This window comes from Entelurus aequoreus, linkage group LG15, assembly GCF_033978785.1.
Source record: "Entelurus aequoreus isolate RoL-2023_Sb linkage group LG15, RoL_Eaeq_v1.1, whole genome shotgun sequence".
Taxonomy (NCBI): Eukaryota; Metazoa; Chordata; class Actinopteri; order Syngnathiformes; family Syngnathidae; genus Entelurus; species Entelurus aequoreus.
The window spans coordinates 19,513,608-19,526,448 of NC_084745.1; the positions used below are offsets into that span (position 1 = coordinate 19,513,608).

General features: G+C 40.8%; 1 protein-coding gene across 3 annotated transcripts in view; it reads right to left on the bottom strand.

Annotated features, from left to right (window-relative positions):
* The window catches only part of LOC133629912 (RNA-binding Raly-like protein), a 201,622-nt gene extending 199,601 nt beyond the window's left edge, over positions 1-2,021 (bottom strand). Inside the window, exon 1 of one of the 3 annotated variants that reach the window (XM_062021028.1) lies at positions 1,858-2,021. The gene's annotated coding sequence lies outside the window, so the exon portion shown is untranslated. Of the gene's footprint in view, positions 1-1,189; positions 1,314-1,348; positions 1,464-1,857 lie in introns of those variants that run through there. The other 2 variants (XM_062021030.1, XM_062021029.1) reach the window with 2 other exon arrangements.
* Between the last annotated feature and the right edge of the window lie 10,820 nt (positions 2,022-12,841).

Sequence of the window (12,841 nt, forward strand, 5' to 3'; positions counted from 1 at the left end):
CACTTAGTGTTTGTTGTTGAAGGGAAAAAACGAACATTGTGATGAGTCTGTGAAATTAATAAGCCGGCGTATGCTTAAAATGAGCAAAATACGTAAATATAACATGTTATTATGAATGTGCCTGTTACTACATTACATATATACTCACAGCGTGTATGTACTACTCAGTGGCCTAGTGGTTAGAGTGTCCACCCTGAGATCGGTAGGTTGTGAGTTCAAACCCCGGCCGAGTCATACCAAAGACTGTAAAAATGGGACCCATTACCTCCCTGCTTGGTACTCAGCATCAAGGGTTGGAATTGGGGGTTAAATCACCAAAATGATTCCCGGGCACAGCACTGCTGCTGCCCACTACTCCCCTCACCTCCCAGGGGGTGATCAAGGGGATGGGTCAAATGCAGAGGACAAATTTCACCACACCTAGTGTGTGTGTGACAATCATTGGTACTTTAACTTTTGGTTTTTTAGAGCGCTGTATAGGCGGAATAGAGAGACTCGCATTGGCTCCATTGTTAGCTGACTTTTGCTAGCATTTATTTATGAGTTAGTTGAGGGGCAGTATAGCTCGGTTGGTAGAGCGGCCGTGCCAGCAACTTCAGGGTTGCAGGTTCGATCCCCGCTTACGCCATCCTAGTCACTTCCGTTGTGTCCTTGGGCAAGACACTTTACCCACCTGCTCCCAGTTCCACTCACACTGGTTTAAAAATGTAACTTAGATATTGGGTTTCACAATGTAAAGCGCTTTGAGTCACTTGGGAAAAGCGCTATATAAATATAATTCACTTCACTTCACTTAGAATGCATAAAAAAAGAAAAACACGTGTTATTGGCTTACATAAGGATTGTGAATGATATACAAATGTCAAAAAAAAGTGCAGTTCATTTTTAAGTACTATGAAATGTATAATAATAATAATATTAGAAACACCTCCCAGTATGATGCAAGACAGTTTACACGACAACCACAATAATAAACAAACCGGTGAATTCATATCTATTTGATAGTGAGCATAATTATCCTTAAAACGCTTAATTTCCCATGCAAGTCTTACATTGAGTGTATCTAATGAGATAATGTCCCTGATGCTGACATTCACCTTTAAGTCACATTATTACAAAATAAAAAGTAACTTCTAGTGGACTTCCGCCCTTTCAAAATAAAATCCACAGGTGTTTTTGTTTACGTCACCTTGTCTGTTATTGCACATGTTTGCAATCTTTAATCTCCAATGTAGCGTCTTCATCTTTGTGGAAAACAAAAACCCAGTCCGCCTAGCATCTATCCGCCAAAAACCACAAAAACATCCCAAAAAGAGCAAAAGCATATGAAAAAAAAAAAACAACACACCTGTAAAGCTCGGCTGCAAGAAAAGTCCTAAACGTCCCCAAAAAGGACTCCAAAGAAGTCAAAGCATGACTGGATTCCAGCGAGAAGACAAAATGACAAAAGTGGGAGGCGACGAACCACACTGCAAAATGCAAACCAAAGCAACAAAGAAACACTATAGAAAAAAAAATATATATATAAAAGATAAAAATGAGAAATATTGGGATAAAAATCTCAACAAAGACTAAAAACGGCTGCAGCTCTCAGCCCAGGAAAGCAAAGTGCAAGTGATGCGTGCACGAGCACAGCCATCAGAACAAGTGCATGCTGGAAACTTGAAAAAAAAAAAAAAAAAAAAAAAAAGACAATAAAAAAGAAGAAAAAAAAACCACCACGTCAATGCTTAATCAAACACCAGCAAAAGGAGAAAAAAATAAAAATGGAGGGCAGGAAATATATATATATATATATTAAAAAAAAAAAAGAAGACGCTGACAAAAAAAAAAAAAAAAAAGCACAAATGTACTCACCGAGCGGGAGTAAAAGCTTGCTTAAAAAGGAGCTGAAAAGAGTCAATGGCGCTGCGGTGATGGTGTGTGTGCTCTACAAGCTGCCTGCTGTCATGTGACCCAGTCGCTGTGCTGATGGAGGAGGTCCGCGGAGGTGAAGCAGCTAGCTAGTCCTTATCGCGGCATCTCTCACCGCTATGTGCGCCTTCTATTTGGACGACGCTGCTGCCTCCCTCCCTCTCTTTTAAAGACGACGCGAGCGCCACGTCGCTCCATCCGCCGGATGCGCTTTTCTCCGCGGACGTGTGTGTGTGTGTGTGTGTGTGTGTGTGTGCTCTCAGGGGACATGATTGGACAAGCAGGGAGGGAGGATGGGGTGCTACATGGAGGTACCAGCATGCAGACGTTTCAGCACCATGGACAAGGCAGGCGCTGTCCATGGTGCTGAATGTGCGGCTTTAACTCGAGACAGAGCCCTGGCCACTTCATTAGGCACACCTCCAATACAAAACAGCACCATTTAACACGCTTATCCTACTGGGAGCTGTTTGGTCACTATAGACATTTCGAAAAAACAAAACAAATGGGGACACAGTGGTTAAATATAGCTGTACATAGGAAATATTATATAATACTAGAGATGTCCGATAATATCGGCCGATAAATGCTTTAAAATGTAATATCGGAAATTATCGGTATCGGTTTTTTTTATTATCGGTATCGTTTTTTGTTTTTTTTTTTCATTTAAAAAAAATTATTAAATCAACATAAAAAACACAAGATACACTTACAATTAGTGCACCAACCCAAAAAAACCTCCCTCCCCCATTTACACTCATTCACACTCATTCACAGCCCTTTGAGACACTTGTGATTTAGGGCTATATAAATAAACATTGATTGATTGATTGATTCACACAAAAGGGTTGTTTCCTTCTGTTATTAATATTCTGGTTCCTACATTATATATCAATATATATCAATACAGTCTGCAAGGGATACAGTCCGTAAGCACACATGATTGTGCGTGCTGCTGGTCCACTAATAGTACTAACCTTTAACAGTTAATTTTACTCATTTTCATTAATTACTAGTTTCTATGTAACTGTTTTTATATTGTTCTACTTTCTTTTTTATTCAAGAAAATGTTTTTAATTTATTTATCTTATTTTATTTTATAATTTTTTTTAAAAAAGGACCTTATTTTCACCATACCTGGTTGTCCAAATTAGCCATAATAATGTGTAAATTCCATGACTGTATATATCGGTATCGATTGATATCAGTATCGGTTGACATCGGTATCGGTAATTAAAGAGTGTCACGTTGGGGGGTCGCAGCGTGCTGCAGGGTTTTTCTTCCAGTGCAAAGACGGCTCCGGACGACAGCGTGAAGGTAGGCTTGGATTTATTTAACATAAATAAATCACTACCATAACCACAAAAATACAACAAAAAAGGCAAGCGTGCCTAAAACACAAATGAAGCTGCTAGTTAACAGAAACTATGACATGGACTATGAAAACTTACTTGGTCAGAATGATACCTGAACTGGTGTGACATAAAGACACCAGGAACTAAAAAAAGAGTCCACAAAACAAACAGCACATGGCCAAACAAAAACATGATCAACAGACATGACAAAGAGTTGGACAATATCGGAATATCGGATATCGGCAAAAAGCCATTATCGGACATCCCTATATAATACAATTGTACCTTTAAGTAAACAACACTGTTGGAAAAAAATTTCGCTGGAAAAACAGCGCCCCCAAAGGCTGTAAAGAGGCACACAAGACAAAGGCAAGAGGTATCCTGTTTGTGTTTGCTACAACCATTTCTTGAAGGGGTCCATTTAATATACATTGAGGGATTTTTGGAATTATCGATCGCAATTATCGTACAAATGCGCTGATTATCGTATACGTCTGGCAACGCTGGCTAAGAAGCAACATTTTAAAGTGCATGTATCACTCATGATACTTTATTTACTGGATTTTGTTAAAAAAAACTACTCAGAGGTTGCCTACAGCCACGTGTGTTAATGCCAATGATTTAGGACCCAGCGCTAATTAGTTATTTGCTTTGATAGCCCACCCAGTTCAGTGTAAAAAAAAGTTATTAGATTTTATGGTAAAAAACTGGCAGCTTAATCACCAGAATGTTACCATTTTAATACCAATGGTACTGTTTTTCATTATACAGTAATACGCTGTTAAAAACTACGAGCACAGATTTTACTGTAAAAATACCCGCCAGCTCAGTTGCCAGAATTTTACTTTAATAACAGTGCAATTGTTTTTCTGTTTACAGTAATGCACTGTAAAAACGATTATAGAATTTCAGCTCAGGTGGCCGAATTTTACTGTAAAAATAACAACGGTATCGTTTTTTTCATTTGCAGTAATGCACTGTAAAAACAGCGTATAAATCAATCAGAGTTTATTTATATAGTCCTTAATCACAAGTGTCTCAAAAGGCTGCACAAGCCACAACGACATCCTCGGCTCAGATCCCACATCAGGGCAAGAAAAAAACGTTGAGTTTATGGTAAAGAATTGGCAGCTGAGTTGGCAGAATTCAACCATAAAAATAACAATTGTACTGTTATTCAGTCTACAGTTCAACACTGTAAAAACAATGACGTGAATTTTTGGGTAAAAAATGGCAGGTCAGTCTCCAGAATATTAACGTAAAAATACCAGTGGTACCGTTTTTTTATTCAGTAATTATTTATAATGCACAGTAAAAACAACGACGGTAGATTTAATGGTAAAAAAAAAAATTGGCGGCTTGGATGTAAAAATACGAGTGGTACCATTTTTCCGTTGACAGTAACGCATTGCAAAAACGACAATCGTAGATTTTACGGTAAAAAAAACTGGCAACTCAGTCGTCACAATTTTACCGTATGAATGACAACGGTAATCTTTTTCAGTTTACAGTTGTGCACTGTAACAACAACAACCGTAGATATTACGGTATAAAAAAAACTGGCACCTCAGTTGCCAGAATTTTACCTAGAACAGCGGTTGTTTTTCCCGTTTAGAGTAATGCACTGTAAAAACGACGACTTTACAGAAAAAAACCCTGAAAGCTCAGTCACCAGACTTCTATCGTATTGATAACAATGGTACTGCTTTTCCATTTACAATAACACACTGTAAACATGACAACCGTAGATTTTACTGTAAAAAGCTGGAATCAATGGTCTGTTTTTCAATTTACAGTAATTTCTTGTAAAATAATAAAACATTGCATGTTTTTAATTAAATGTATACATTTTTTTATTTTATTTACAGTGTATCTACAATATACTTTTTATTTTTGCTATTGTTTTTCAGAGAGAAAAATCTAATAAGCCAATGAAAACTATAGTCGTCAGCCTGAATGGGAGGGAAAAAAAAGATTGTGTGCCGCACGAAATTGTTCTGTCATAAGAATTAATTTATCATGTTTTATTTTTTTCTGTGTACGCGGACCACCCCGCCGGCCCCCCGACCCCAAAGGATTGCCGTCATGTGTCGCTCTTGATGGCATTTTGAATTTGGAACAGTTGAGTAGTTTCATGCAAAGTCTTCCTCATTTATTAAACAAACTCACCTGGGAGGTGCATGTTGTTGCTCAGTGTAGCATGCGGGGGGTTCGGGGGTTCAGGGGTGGGGGCTAGGGGGGGTAATCATGTGTTATTGATGCACTGGCCCCTGACGCCACTTGTCATGACACGCGAAAAAGGCGACAGTCGCCCCCTCATGCATCCTTCATAAGCCGCTTCTCATTTAAGCCTGTGGTGTTCTTATTCTCGGCGCGGCCGTGAAAACGCAGAGACGGCCGACAGGCGGCGGGTAATTAAGGACGCCCGTGGGTGATTGCGATCCCAAGACCTCAGAAGGGATAATTCCTTGTAATCCAATAACACACTGAAAGCAAAAAGAGTCATGATAAGGTAACTTGCTTCTGATGACGTCATCCTGCACACGCAATGATCCCTTTTTTAGTGCTTCTGTCCTTGTGGGGACCGTTAAAGGAACACCCTTATCTTTTACCCTTAGCATTTGATGAGTTTGGTGCGGAAAAACGGGCGACCCCTTGACGTAAATCCCCACAAACACTCCACCGTCTTGTAGAAAGTCTTTCCTCGGCCTCGATCAAATTACCCTCAAGGAGGGAAAAATAATTGGTTTGGGAAACAGCGGCCGAGGAAGTGGAGCAAAGGTGCTGCCAAGCAGGCGTGTGATGTGACGCGCTTAGCTCGTTAACAGCAGACACGTTAATCGACGCGCCACACTGACACTCGTCTCCATCTCGTACAGCGGGGCGACCTTTGCTCCACGACACAAGGAGAGGAAATTCTGCAAACACACACATACACACAAAAATGCACACACACACACTTTAAACTAGTATATTGCACAACATAGCAGCAACAAAACAAATGTTGTTATAATGCTAAAGGGGAACTGCACTTTTTTTGGAATTTCACCTATCATTTCCAATCTCTATGTAAGACAAGAACACGTATGTTTTTCTTTTTCATGCATTCTAAGTTGTAAAACACAGCTAGTACGAGGTGGCTAACAATGCAGCTAATGGAAACACACTATTCCGCCCATAAAGCCCTCTAAAAAAAAAAAAAAAAACTGCCAACAATACTCCATTTACATCTCATGACTTGAATATTAACCAATTATTAGCGATATTGTTATTACAAGAGCTAACATAGATGCGAGGAACTCGCATGGCTGCAGTTGTAGTGACCCAAGAGGCAGGAACCAGGAGAATGACGAGCAGGTAAGATGATTTTAAATAAATAAATAATGATAAATGGGTTATACTTGTGTACCGCTTTTCTACCTTCAAGGTACTCAAAGCGCTTTGACAGTATTTCCACATTCACCCATTCACACACACATTCACACACTGATGGCGGGAGCTGCCATGCAAGGCGCTAACCAGCACCCATCAGGAGCAAGGGTGAAGTGTCTTGCCCAAGGACACAACGGACGTGACTAGGATGGTAGAAGGTGGGGATTGAACCCCAGTAACCAGCAACCCTCCGATTGCTGGCACGGCCACTCTACCAACTTCGACACGCCGAAAATATAATTAACAGAGGAGAAAAGCAGTTGTGCATGTAACGGTTCTCAAACAAAACTCAATCCTCTAGCGCTGAGGAGCAGGCAAGGCAGGCATAAGCAGCAGCCTGCTGATTAGCACCAGGTGTGGCCCGGCTGCCAATCAGCAGCAGGTGAGGGGAAAACAGCGCTCAGGGAGACATGCAGGAAATGTAACAAAATGAGAGTGCTGACAGGAAATAAAGAGAAATTAAGTAACAGATTGTCACAATAGACAAACTATTTTTAGCGGGGCCGTGATCACAGAGAGCTAACTACCTTATGCTGCTACAGTATATTGACATACTGAGCCGGTGAGTTGCTGCATCGCCTCTGAGCTGGTGAAAGTTCATTCTAGAATATAAATCATGTCCCTCGCGTGGATAGTAGAGGGAGGTGGACATAAATCGAGAAGTTGGTCAACTTTGACATCCAACTTAGACCCGGAGATGGCGAGGAAAACCCTGCGTGAGGATTATGATTAATTCTTCATCTAAACTGAAATATACAAACATCCCATCAGTCGGTGAGAGCAGACATTGTACAGTAAGGGATTGTTTTATTATGCTCATAGTTGCTATTTATTGTTAACACTTAGCAATACTGCTACATCATGCTTATTGTTTGCTGTTGAAAGGAAAAGTGAACGTTGTGAAAATATGCAACCGTATTCTTGAAATTAGCAAAATACATGTTATTATAAACATGCCTGTTTTTACATTACATATATACTTACAGCGTGTATATAAAACATTGATGGAGGTTTTGTGGATGTTTTTCAGAGCGCTTTATAGGCGGAACTCCCAAAAAAGAAAATTATGTTCTTGTCTTACATAAGGATTTTAAATAAAATGCAAAAATAAAAAAAACTTTAGGGAGAAAGCGACTCAGCATTAGGTCAAAGTATTGCAAATCTCAAGTAAGTTTCAGGACTTTAATCCCAGGACCAAGTTGATGTCAGGTCTCAAGTCACCGACTTATTTTTGAGTCCTTCCAAGTCATTCACACTGCTAAGTCATTTTTGGAGCTAAAATAATATGCTACTTACCTCAACCATGATCTGATTTACTGCATTTAAAATATATATCTAATGCATGTAAGTTATATGACATTCTCAATTATAATTAATGCAGAGTGATATAAATTTAAGTGACAATTCTTGTTGCTTTTGCTTTGACCTGATAGTAAAAGTGAAGGCACGGACGTGAGAGTCGTTACACACAAGACTGTCCCCATGGACTGTGTAACATAAATAATGAGGTAGGACTCTTTCTATGCAAGGGAACAAAGAACAGCATATATGTTGATGTATGAAATCATTGTAAATAACAATCATTAGCAACAGAAAGTTGTGACCGACACGCCCCTTTAAAGGGGAACTTCCCTTTTTTTTCACAATCATTATGAAAGAAATGACGACGGATGGATTTTTTAAAATGCATTCTAAATAGTAAATACATGTAAATAAAAGTCAGCTTACAGTGGAACAAATTTGGGAGGTTCTCTATTCCGCCCATACAATCAGAAAAATAACTATTCAAAAACCATAAACAATAGTCAATTTACATTATGTGACTTAAATATTAACCAAGTATTGGTGATATTGTTATTACAAGCGCTAACGCAGACAAACTATTTACAGCGGCGCCTTGATCACTATCATGTGTCCCTATGTTTACATCATCAAGCTGCTTTCTCGCATCCTTGCTTCCTGTAAGTTTATTATAGATCATAAATCATGCCTCTCACCTGGACAGAAGAAGTCTGAGGAGGTAATCCGACAAGTTGGGACACTTTGACAGTCATTTACGACCCGGAAATGGTCGGAACGACAGGAGAAGACGCTTGGTCCTCCCGCTCCCCCACCCTGTTTCTTCGCGAGGATCATGAGACATTTTTCATCTCTATGGGAATATATGAACATCATAGCAGTCGACATCCTAATGACAGCAGATATAGTACATTGAGTGATGTTTTTATTGTGTTTGTTGGCTCTCAGGAAATCTGAAGTGAGTAGTAATCAGTAATGAAAAAAAAAAGAAAGAAAACGTGATGTTTTTTTTAAATTAATGCGCTACGTATGCTTAAAATGATCAACATACGTAAATACTAAATGTTATTATAAATGTGCCTGCTAGTACATTACATATATACTTACAGCATGTATATAAAACCCTTGGATTAGCTAATATGCTAACATTTTTATGAGTGTCTGTGTTAGTATTATTAACTTACAACGGCACTCTTTTTGTATTGTTTCAGTCCCTTAAATTCACCAAAACGTCACTGCGGAGTTATTGAGCCTGTTTAGCTGATTGTGGTGGAGTGGAGTGGGTCCATGACCATGACTTCTGTTTTGTTTGATCAGCCGTTTTACTGCCGTGTTACAAACACCATTTGGAAACAATATAATACATATTTACCAGATCTTTCAGAGTAAATAACCAATTTCACAACATATATACTGTATATCTGTGGCTTACAGTCTAGTGTGGCTAATATATGGAATGATAATAAATGAATAATACAATTTAGTGGGTGCGGCTTGTACACCGGTACGCTTTATAGTAAGAATAAATATATAAATAATATAATAACAGATCGTTTTTTTACCTACTTTTTTATTATGTAATCTAGTGACCACATTTTATAATTAATACCCATAAATTAACATTCTTACAGTAATACATGACTCTAGAATAACCACACATCTGATTGTGGAGTTTGGGTGTACATGTAGTGCCCGTTTGTTTGGTCGAATTAGGAGTTAGCATGCAGCATTTAACACTTTTCCTGATTATACTGCTAACTAACCTGCAAAAGAGCCACACACACAAACGCTGTTAATGACATCGATTGGTTGCGTGTGAACTGCATCACATTATGTGCGATGTGGGAGTTGTCCGACTGTTTTTGTGGCCGTGAACGCATCACTGGCTGAGCCAAGTGTGTGCGTCTTTTGGCGCAAATAAAAGACAGTGATTGCTGTCAATGCCACATGCAATTTGTTTTGGTCTGATTACAGCAGAAAGTGAAAAGTTTTACGAGATATTAGTGTCGTTGATGAAGTTGTTTTAGGTGTGGTTACGGCCGACAGTAATCAGTTTTGCTCAAGAAAATGATTATTGATGCAGACCACATCCTTCTCCTGCTTATTACGTCTCGGCAGACGTCATTGTTTTATCTGTTGTGACCACTTGTCACCTGTCACTCACAGAGTTGCATTGCAAAATGGTACAGAATAAATGGGTGTTTATGTCACGGCCCGGGCGCATGTCAATGCACACTCATCTGTGCGCTCTGCTGATTACGCCTCCAAGAGCGCACCTGCGCGCGTCACTCCGGCTGTAGCAGGCAGCTGCAATCAATCTGCAATCCGCACACCTGTCGCTGATGAGCTCCCTGGGCTTCTTAAGCCAGTGCAGACCTACGTTCCGGGCCAGAACGTAGTCATCTGTTCCTGTACCGTAAGCGATCATTTAGCTCTATGCAATCTAGCTCTCTCTGTGTGTTCTCCTCCGTCGTGTTTGATTGGTCTCGTGTCTTCCTTGTCGTCCTTCCTGCAGTCTGCCTTCGTTCCACGTTATGAGCTGTGTGTTTCGTCTTCCCCGCGTTCCTTCTGCTTCCCTGACTGCCTCTTGGATCTCGACCACCCGCCTGGACACGGACCTTCTACGCCCCGCTATAGCCCCCGACTTCCTGCTTGTCTCAAGGATCTATGAGCCTGCCCTGCCCCTTTTGGACTTGCCTCTCGCTCAACATGCATGGTAACACTCAACAGTTAATTCCAACATATAGTCACACACCATACACTTTTGGATTTAGTCACACTCCATTTTCTATATATATATTTTAGTATACATATATAATCCTGGGCATGACGTTAAAGTGCATCCGGCAGTGGAGGCTCCTCTATGAGCTCTTGGGGCACTAGGAGGTTAACCCCTTTACTACTGTTACCCCAGGTGGCCCTTGGCAAAGGCCTAGTACCTGATTGCCCCCTAGCCAGGGATATGGTGAAGACCTCAACGGCGGAGCAGGCGGAAGACGGTAGATGTAAGAACTACCACAACGGCTGCCATGGCGGAAGAAAGCACCCCCACATCCATGTGGGCCCAGTTATGGGGAAATAACAAACCAAGACCTCAACGGTGGAACAGGCGAAGGATGATTGCTAACCCTATGGAACGTCACAACGGCTGGGATGGCGGATGTAGGCTGCAGCAGAAAAGAGTCCCCAGTCGTCTTGGACTCCATGTCACTGGACCCTGACCCGGATCTGTCAAGGATTGTGTGATGACTGTCTGTGCACCAGTCTCCCCACGTTAAACAAAGTCATGCACAGGCATCCTCCATAAAGGGATACCGCCCTACCAGGAGGATCGTCATACTCGCTTCGAGGGACCGCCGATGATGATGATTAGTATATATATATTAGAGCTATACTACGCCCTTGTTGTCTGTGCCGTCTACTCCCCCGGTACATAACAGTTTATTTTGTTTAAAGTTCAGGTTGGACTTTGTGCGCTGCATACATTTTCCACACGCGAGAAGTGTGCAATTGTGCAGGCACACACCTTGGAGGGAACATTATTCTCCACCTTACACTGTAAAGTGAAGGGAAACCAAATTATATGTTATTATTTATTTAGGCTCATATTTCTGCATTATTGAATTTGTCTGCCCTTTTTTGTAAAAAATAAAATCATGCCAAATTGTTAAGGGGGGCTTAAAGGCCTACTGAAATGATTTTTTTTTATTTAAACGGGGATGGCAGATCCATTCTATGTGTCATACTTGATCATTTCGCGATATTACCATATTTTTGCTGAAAGAATTTAGTAGAGAACATTGACGATAAAGTTCGCAACTTTTGATCGCTGATAAAAAAAGCCTTGCCTGTACCGGAAGTAGCGTGACGTCACAGGTTGAAGGGCTCCTCACATTTCCCCATTGTTTACAATGCAGCGAGAGCGATTCGGACCGAGAAAGCGACGATTACCCCATTAATTTGAGCGAGGATGAAAGATTTGTGGATGAGGAACGTGAGAGTGAAGGACTAGAGTGCAGTGCAGGACGTATCTTTTTTCGCTCTGACCGTAACTTAGGTACAAGGGTTCATTGGATTCCACACTTTCTCCTTTTTCTATTGTGGATCACGGATTTGTATTTTAAACCACCTCGGATACTATATCCTCTTGAAAATGAGAGTCGAGAACACGAAATGGACATTCACAGTGACTTTTATCTCCACGACAATACATCGGCGAAGCTCTTTAGCTACGGAGCTAACGTGATAGCATCGTGCTTAAATGCAGATAGAAACAAAAGAAATAAACCCCTGACTGCAAGGATATACAGAAAATCAACAATACTATTAAACCATGGACCTGTAACTACACGGTTAATGCTTTCCAGCCTGTCGAAGCTTAACAATGCTGTTGCTAACGACGCCATTGAAGCTAACTTAGCTACGGGACCTCGACAGAGCTATGCTAAAAAAATTAGCTATCCACCTACGCCAGCCAGCCCTCATCTGCTCATCAACTCCTGTGCTCACCTGCGTTCCAGCGATCGACGAAGGACTTCACCCGATCATAGATGCGGTCGGCGGCCCGGAGACGGAAGGAGAGGTGAGGTCGGCGGCTAGCATGTCTGCTATCCATCTCAAAGTCCTCCTAGTTGTGTTGCTGTAGTCCGCCGCTAATACACCGATCCCACCTACAGCTTTCTTCTTTGCAGTCTTCATTGTTCATTAAACAAATTGCAAAAGATTCACCAACACAGATGTCCAGAATACTGTGGAATTATGTGGTGAAAACAGAGCTTTTTGTATTGTATCCAATGGGGTCCGAATACTTCCGTTCACTCCGTGACGTCACGCGCAAACGT